Genomic DNA, 8,797 nt, shown 5'->3' with positions numbered 1-8,797 from the left:
GCCATCCAACCATCTAGTCCTCTGTCGTCCTCTTCTTCTCCTGCCCTCAATCTTTCCCAGCATCAGGGTCTTTTCCAATGAGTCAGCTCTTCGCATGTGGTGGCCAAAGTATTGGAGTTTCAGCTTCAACATCAGTCCTTCCAATGAACATCCAGGACTGATCTCCTTTAGGATGGACTGGTTGGATCTCCTTGCAGTCCAAGGGACTCTCAAGAGTCTTCTCCAACACCACAGTTCAGAAGCATCAATTCTTTGGTGCTCAGCTTTCTTTATAGTCCAACTCTCACATCCATACACGACCACTGGAAAAAACATAGCCTTGACTAGACGGACCTTTGTTGACAAAGTAATGTGTCTGCCTTTTAATATGCTGTCTAGGTTGGTCATAACTTTCCTCCCAAGGAGTAAGCATCTTTTAATTTCATGGCTTCAATCACCATCTGCAGTGATTTTGGAGCCCCAAAAAATAAAGTCAGCCACTGTTTCCATTGTTTCCCCATCTATTTGCCATGAAGTGATGAGCCAATTTATGTGATAAACTTCTGTTTTTCTCTTGTTAATCTGTCTTTTGTTTCGGGGGCCCCAGCTGAGAATTTAGAAGAGTAGAAAAGGAAAATTATTTTTTTCCTCCTCTAAAATGTCCACCCTGGTGATTCATTGGAACACTGATGCTGAAGCTCCAATACTTAGGCCACCTGATGTGAAGAGCTGACTCACTGGAAAAGACCCTGATGCTACGAAAGATTGAAGGCAGGAGGAGGAGGGGACGAGAGAGGATGAGATGGTTGGATGGCATCACCGAATCAATGGACATGGTGAAGATGGGAGATGGGAGATGGTGAAGGACTGGGAGATGGTGAAGGACAGGGAAGCCTGGCATGCTGCAGTCCATGGGGTCCTAAATAGTCAGACATAACTGAACAACTGAACAACAGCAAACTAACTCTTCAAGACACATCTTGAAACCTGTCTTCCATGAAGACTTCCTTACACTTTCCAGTGAAAATAAATCTCCTTGAGACTCAAATGTCAACTGCCTGGGGATGGGTTCTGATTATTGCAGCCTTGTAGGATCAGCTTTTCCTTTAGGTTCCTATCGTTGGGGCTGCTGGGAGGAGGGCAAGAGGAATTCCATCTTAAAGACTGTCAGCCATCTTAAGGCAGGATGAGAACTGGGCCTGAAGCCTGTTAACCATCATTAAAGAAAAAACAGGAAACCCCCTCCTAACAGATGGCAAACACAGAGTGGAAGTAAAAGTCAGGTTATCTCAGTTAGATTAACAACAGTGCCTGCACCTGTGTGTTGTAATTGTTAATTCTTCCACCCCTGTACGTTGTAAAACTGATTACTAATGTGTACCCAGTCATGTAGCTGCTCCTGCTGCTGCTAAGTTGCTTCAGTTGTGTCCAACTCTGTGCGACCCCACAGATGGCAGCCCACCAGGCGCCCCCGTCCCTGAGATTCTCCAGGCAAGAACACTGGAGTGGGTTGCCATTTCCTTCTCCAATGCAGGAAAGTGAAAAGTGAAAGTGAAGCTGCTCAGTCGTGTCCAACTTGTAGCAACCCCATGGACTGCAGCCCACCAGGCTCCTCCATTCATGGGATTTTCCAGGCAAGAGTACTAGAGTGGGGTGCCATTGCCTTCTCTGAGTAATGTAGCAGAGGGTATAAAATCGAGTCCTCCAAAATCATCCGGGGTCCTTGTTGGGAACTGATTCCCCTTGGACCCGCTGGTGTAATAAACTGTGCTCCACTGTCTTAGGTGTCCTCTGAGGTGTGTTTTGTGATTCCAGATTCTACAAGACTATGGGCTAGCTAAAGCCCCATTATACATATTGTGGTCTCACTCCCAACAACTTGGAGGACTTGGGTTGTGGAGTACGCTTTTCTTAGTCACCTCTTGCCTCAACTTCATGCTTTATACATTTCTGATCTAGGTCATACCTCCCTTTTCCAGCTGTTTCTCCAACCTGAAAGAAATCAGTCATGAAACACAGCTCTTTGTTAAAGGTTGAACTAGATCTCTTTCTGCAACATCCCGCTGCCCAAATATGTTAGAGTCACTTGGACATGAAGAAGATCAAACCAGTCAATCCATAAGGAAATCAATCCTGAATACTCATTGGAAGCACTGATACTGAAGCTCCAATACGTCAGCCGCCTGACACAAAGAGCCGACTCATTGGAAAAGACCCTGAGGCTGGAAAAGATTGAAGGCAAAAGGAGAAGGGGGTGACAGAAGATGAGATGGTTAGATGGCATCATTGACTCAATGGACATGACTGAACCAACTCCGGGAGATAGTGAAGGACAAGGGAACCTCGCATGCTGCAGTCCATGGGGCCACAAAGAGTTGGACACAACTTAGCAACTGAACAACGACAACAATCTCCAATACCTCACCAGTCAGTTCAATCGCTCAGTACCTCATAATGCAACCTTATTTGGAGGCAGGTTCATTACAGATGGGCTTCCCTTGTGGCTCAGCTGGTAAAGAATCTGCCTGCAATGCGGGAGACCTGGGTTTGATCCCTGGGTGGGGAAGATCTCCTGGAGAAGAAAATGGCAACCCACTCCAGTTATTCTTGCCTGGAAAATCTCATGGATGGAGGAGCCTGGTGGGCTGCAGTCCATGGGGTCGCAAAGAGTCAGACACAACTGAGCGACTTCACTTTCACTTTCATTACAGAAGTAATCAAGTTAGAATTAGGTCTTTGAGATGGTCTTTAATCCAGTAGGACTGGTATCCTCATAAAAAGGGCAAATTTGGACAGAGGCAGATGTACACACAGGGAGAACATGATGGGAACATGAAAGCAGAGACTAGGGTGATACATCTACAAGCCAGGAATCCTATAGATTGCCAGCAAACCACCAGAAGCTAGGCAAGAAGCATGGACCTGGCCATCTATCACATCCTCAGAAAGAACGAACCTAACTGCAGGTGATACACTTCTGTTGTTTAAGCCACCCAGTTTGTGATACTTTGTTACAAGCAGTTTGGAAAACAAATGGACCATGATTTTCTTTAATCTTTAGTTACAGGAAAAAGTTCCATGTGGCAGAAATGTACCAAAATTGGGGGTAGGGAATAAAGCTTGGTAGCAGGGGCAGTGCAGCAAAGCAGAGCAACGAATTTAACCTTGGGTAGTAGGTGTCTCTGATCTTAGTCCCTAACCCTTTCCCAGCACAGAGAATTCAAAGCAGGTTTTCTCTAGCACCCTGGACATCCTCCACATTTCCAGGACCCCCTCCCTTCTTCTCTCACTTTTCTTTTCTCTCTGTTCCTGGGCTTCATGGCCCCTTCGTGTTGCCCCCAGAATAGATTCTTCCCACATGATGAGGCAGCCTCTTTCAGCCTCCCCAGCTTGGCCAGGCCCTTGAGTGGAAGGAGGGACTCACTTCTCATACCTCTAAAGATCCAAAGATAGTTGAGTTGCCCCTTAAGAAAATTTGCTGTCACTGAACAAAAAGAAATGTTTGCTTTCTCAACACTGTTCTGTTCCAAACTCCCATAACATCATAATTTCATGGCATCATTTTATTTGAACCTCTCTGTGGCCTTGGTCTTCGGAGAAGGCAATGGCAACCCACTCCAGTACTGTTGCCTGGGAAATCCCATGGATGGAGGAGCCTGGTAGGCTATAGTCCATGGGGTTGCTAAGAGTCGGACATGACTGAGCGACTTCACTTTCACTTTTCACTTTCATGCATTGGAGAAGGAAATGGCAACCCACTCCAGTGTTTTTGCCTGGAGAATCCCAGGGACAGAGGAGCCAGGTGGGCTTCCATATATGGGGTCGCACAGAGTCGGACACGACTGACGTGACTTAGCAGCAGCAGTGGCGTTGGTCTTAGTTATCCCTGTGCTACTGTTATCTCTATATAGGTCTACCCTTCCTGATGAGGCTCTGAGTCCCTAAGAGGTTGGATCTGATTCTTATCTGCAAGAGGCTGTGGCTTGGTGTTTGATGAACGAGTGCATATATGCCTGAAGGTGGCAAATCAAAGGCAGGAGTCCAGACAGGCTGGAGGATTGACACTGAACATCTTAAAAAGCAAGCCCTTGATCAGGGCCTTGAATGCCGCTGTCAGAAGTCTAATCTTATCCTGGAGGTGCTGCCAAAGAACTTGACTGAATTATGTTCCTGACCTGGTGTTTTGTGGAAGGCAGAACTTGAAAGCAATGAAACTAGATTTGGTTTGGTTGAGGAAATTTCCAAACCAATTGTAAGGAGATTAGTTTAGATGGACAATCTCAATGGAAATTAGGCGCTATTCATCAAGACAATAGTCAGATGTCCAAACAGAAGAGCCAAGATCTGTTGTCCATGACAAAACATCAATGGAAGAATGATCCAGAAGGCATTTTGGAGATCTGCTGCCTCCCCCTCTGCTCCAACTCCAAAGGCCCTGAGTGCAAAATGGCAGGACAATTTTAAAGGCTTATCCTAAGCCAGTGCTACCATTGCAATTTGGAAGCATATAACACGGTTGATTTCACAGGTTCACATCTGGAATCTCATCCATGGCTGATTTAGATGAGACTTTGGACTTACACTTTTAAATTAATGGTGGAATGTGTTAAGACTTTTGGAGCTATTGAAACTGAGCAGGACTTGAGAAATTACCTGAGACCAAGGAAGTGCAAGCCCTGAACACACCCTAATCTTATCAGCAACCCCACCCTTGAACCATTGCTATAAAACCTCCCTGGTGGGAACACATAGTTTTTGAGGGACATGAGTCCCTGTGTCCCCTTTTGCCTGGCAAAGCAATAAAGCTATTCTTTTTTACTTCAACCAAAACTCTGTCTCCAAGATTCAATTTGGTATCAGTGCACAGAGGCCAAGCTTTTGGTTTCAGATTTAGCAATGTGGAGTCATTGGGACTTTGATAAGAATGATTCTAGTGAATAGGTGTAAAAATATGATTACAACGAATTCAGAATCGATGGGAGGGACTTCCCTGATGGTCCAGTGGTCAAGACTGTACTTCCATTGCAAGAGGCATGAGTTTGATCCCTGTTCAGGGAACTAAGATCCTGCATGCCTTAAGGGGTAGCAAAAAAAAAAAAAAAGGCAATGGGAGAGTAATTTGAGACAACAAGCAGAAATTAGTTTGAGGAGATCATCTCTGTAAAGAGGAGTAGAGGAATAGGGCAGCATCTCCAGGTGGTTCTGGGGTCAGAAGAGGGTTTCATTTTGCAGTGGGAAGAAAGTATAATATGTTTGGGTGCTCTTGGGGATAATTCAGTAGATTGTGAAAAACCAGGAAATGGGAAAGTGTAGATGAGGGGGTGGAATCAGGTGCCAGGTAGAAGGAGCCTGGATATTTCCTCTATAGTAACTGGACAGAAGGCAGTCTATGGTCACAGAAAGGTCTAGTGTTTGGTCAGAGCTTGTAATTCTCTTCTGACTACATTTGATTTCTCAAGAAAACAGGAAGCAAGCTCCTTAGGTGAGAATTGGGGAGGGAGGTACGTGGGTTTGCAGAGAGAGGAAAAGATAAAACATAGCTGGGACTTCCCTGGTGGTCTAGTAGTTAAGACTCCATGCTTCCAATGCAGGGGCCACAGGTCTGATCCCTGGTCAGGGAACTAAGATCCCACACACCAGACTGTGTGGTCAAAAAGGAAAAAACATGATATAGTTACATAGAAATTGAGAAACAGTATAGATCAGTGAAATGAAACACAACTGCTAGATGGCTATTTAGGAAGGAAATAGCAGCTGGTTGGGTTAAATCAGGGTTGAGATTTTGTCAGATAGCACACTGAGGTGAGAGCTGAACCAGGGAGTTGATACTGATTTTGGTGATAGTGAATTTGGTGATTTTACCGTGGAGTGTAAGAGTCATGGAGGCAGGGAGTCGGGGGGCAGTGAAGAGATGGGAGATTGATGGGTTGTAGGTCCAGTCGGAGTTGAGAACTGTAGGACTTAGGAGGAGAAGTAGGATATGTGGAAGCTGGGGAAACCCAGGTTATGGAGGAGGTGCAGCTATGGAAATGCCAAGGTTGAGTTGTGACCTTGACAGTGAGTGATTGAAGTGGGGTGGAAGCAGGGATTACTGAGGGAAAGGAGGACTAGTTTCTTTATATTCGGTGAAAAAAGAGGCAGAAGGAAGTGACTCTCATAGGCATATTTCTGTTCTGCTTTCCTGCACCTTTCTCTGCCCTACTGATATTTTGCCCTTCCTTGTGTGGGGCTGATGGTTGGTGGAGGAAACTCCCTTTATTGTCTTGCCATTTGTTTACCAATTGGTTTATTTCCTGGTTTAGTTCAGTAGAGTTCAGCCGCTCAGTCCTGTCCGACCCTTTGCGACCCCATGAATTGCAGCATGCCAGGCTTCCCCATCCATCATCAACTCCTGGAGTTCACTCAAACTCACGTCCTTCGAGTCAGTGATGCCATCCAGTCATCTCATTTTCTGTCATCCCCTTCTCCTCCTGCCCTCAATCCCTCCCAGCATCAGTCTTTTTCAATGAGTCAACTCTTCGAATGAGGTGGCCAAAGTACTGGAGTTTCAGCTTTAGCATCATTCCCTCCAAAGAACATCCAGGACTGATCGCCTTTAGGATGGACTGGTTGGATCTCCTTGCAGTCCAAGGGACTCTCAAGAGTCTTCTCCAACACCACAGTTCAAAAGCATCACTTCTTCGGCGCTCAGCCTTCTTCACAGTTCAACTCTCACTTCCATACATGACTACTGGAAAACCATAGCCTTGACTAGACAGACCTTTGTTGGCAAAGTAATGTCTCTGCTTTTGAATATGCTATCTAGGTTGGTCATAACTTTCCTTCCAAGGAGTAAGCGTCTTTTAATTTCATGGCTGCAATCACCATCTGCAGTGATTTTGAAGCCCCCCAAAATAAAGTCTGACTCTGTTTCCACTGTTTCCCCATCTATTTCCCATGAAGTGATGGGACCTGATGCCATGATCTTCGTTTTCTGAATGTTGAGCTTTAAGCCAACTTTTTCACTCTCCTCTTTCACTTTCATCTAGAGGCTTTTTAGTTCCTCTTCACTTTCTGCCATAAGAGTGGTGTCATCTGCATATCTGAGGTTATTGATATTTCTCCCGGCAATCTTGATTCCAGCGCGTGCTTCTTCCAGCCCAGCGTTTCTCATGATGTACTCTGCATAGAAGTTAAATAAGCAGGGTGACAATATACAGCCTTGACGTACTCCTTTTCCTATTTGGGACCAGTCTGTTGTTCCATGTCCAGTTCTAACTGTTGCTTCCTGACCTGCATACAGATTTCTCAAGAGGCAGATCAGGTGGTCTGGTATTCCCATCTCTTTCAGAATTTTCCACAGTTTACTGTGATCCACACAGTCAAAGGCTTTGGCATAGTCAATAAAGCAAAATAGATGTTTTTCTGGAACTTTCTTGCTTTTTTTATGATTCAGTGGATGTTGGCAATTTGATCTCTGGTTCCTCTGCCTTTTCTAAAACCAGCTTGAACATCTGGAAGTTCACAGTTCATGTATTGCTGAAGCCTGGCTTAGAGAATTTTGAGCAATAGACTTGAGCAAATTATACTTTCTGAGCCCCAGATTTTCATATTTTTCTTAAAATGTAGATAATGCTACTCTGTATCATTTGATTAGGAAATGAAATAATAAAGGTGAAAAGGCATTGAGAAGAATAACTTAGTAGATATTGACTCAATAAACATTCTTTTTCTCCAGAAGATTGAGTCCATTCAATGGATATTAGCGAGTATCTATATCCCTGGGTGCTATTCAACAGTGGAAGTTGGGGGGTATTCTCTGATGGCAAAATGACTTCTGGCAGCCATTGGACTGGCCCAGGGATTAGTCCTTTACACGGTTTTATTGGCCTTTTTCCTGGGCAAAGTCTGATCTTGCTGTTCCTGCCTTAATTGTCCTCTGCATCTGTCCAGCCTCTTTCTGATGACTCCCATTTCCTGAGTTAACTTTACAACATGTGAAAACGTACTTATGTGTAGCCTGGCTAGAAAGAGAGCAGAAGTATCGAGGGGAAGGTAAGGGACCTGGGCTTTTCAACAGCTTAGATGGGAAATAGATAGGTGGGACTGAATCTCATTTAGTCTCTGATTGTTCAGCCCTAAAGGGGAAGGGTCATCATTTTGTCTCCCAGGTGAGAGCTTGGGGAATGTTTTATCTGGGTTTCCACTTAGACATTCACTCTTTAGAAGAGCTTCTCAGAAGAGGTGTCTAAGGATGGTGCTGGCTGCCTTTGGAGACACCATCATAATATATACCACTATACAAGGTGCTCAAGATTAGAAGGAATATTTGAAGATATTGTTGAAAAGAGGTTCTCAAATTTTGAGTGGGCATCAGAATTGCCTGGCAGGCTTATTAAAACACAGATTGCTGTATTTCTAAGTCTGGGGTGGAGCCAAAGAATTTGCATGTCTAACGGGCTCCTGGGTGATGCTGTAAAAAAGGGGGTAATTATAGGGGATATTCAAGCATCAGATAAAAGTTATCTTTAAATTTGGGGCCACCTCTGAAATGCTGGGTTGGGAAGATCCCTGGGAGAAGGGAATGGCTACCCACCCCAGTATTCTTCCCTGGAGAATTTCATGGACAGAGGAGCCTGGTGGGTTACAGTCTATGGGGTCGGAAAGAGTCAAGACATGATTCAGCGACTAACACTTTCACTTTCTGAAATGCGATGTTCCTATAAATTCTTGAGTGTCCTATTACTGAAATCTTAGCTTTTCTCCTGAAACCTTTTATTACTCTAGCCTTTTCCATCTGAGTAAATGGCTGTTCACCCAGTTACTTGAGGCAGAAACC

Source organism: Bos taurus, chromosome 29, assembly GCF_002263795.3.
Source record: "Bos taurus isolate L1 Dominette 01449 registration number 42190680 breed Hereford chromosome 29, ARS-UCD2.0, whole genome shotgun sequence".
In the NCBI taxonomy this organism is placed as follows: Eukaryota; Metazoa; Chordata; class Mammalia; order Artiodactyla; family Bovidae; genus Bos; species Bos taurus.
This window is presented reverse-complemented; position numbering follows the sequence as displayed.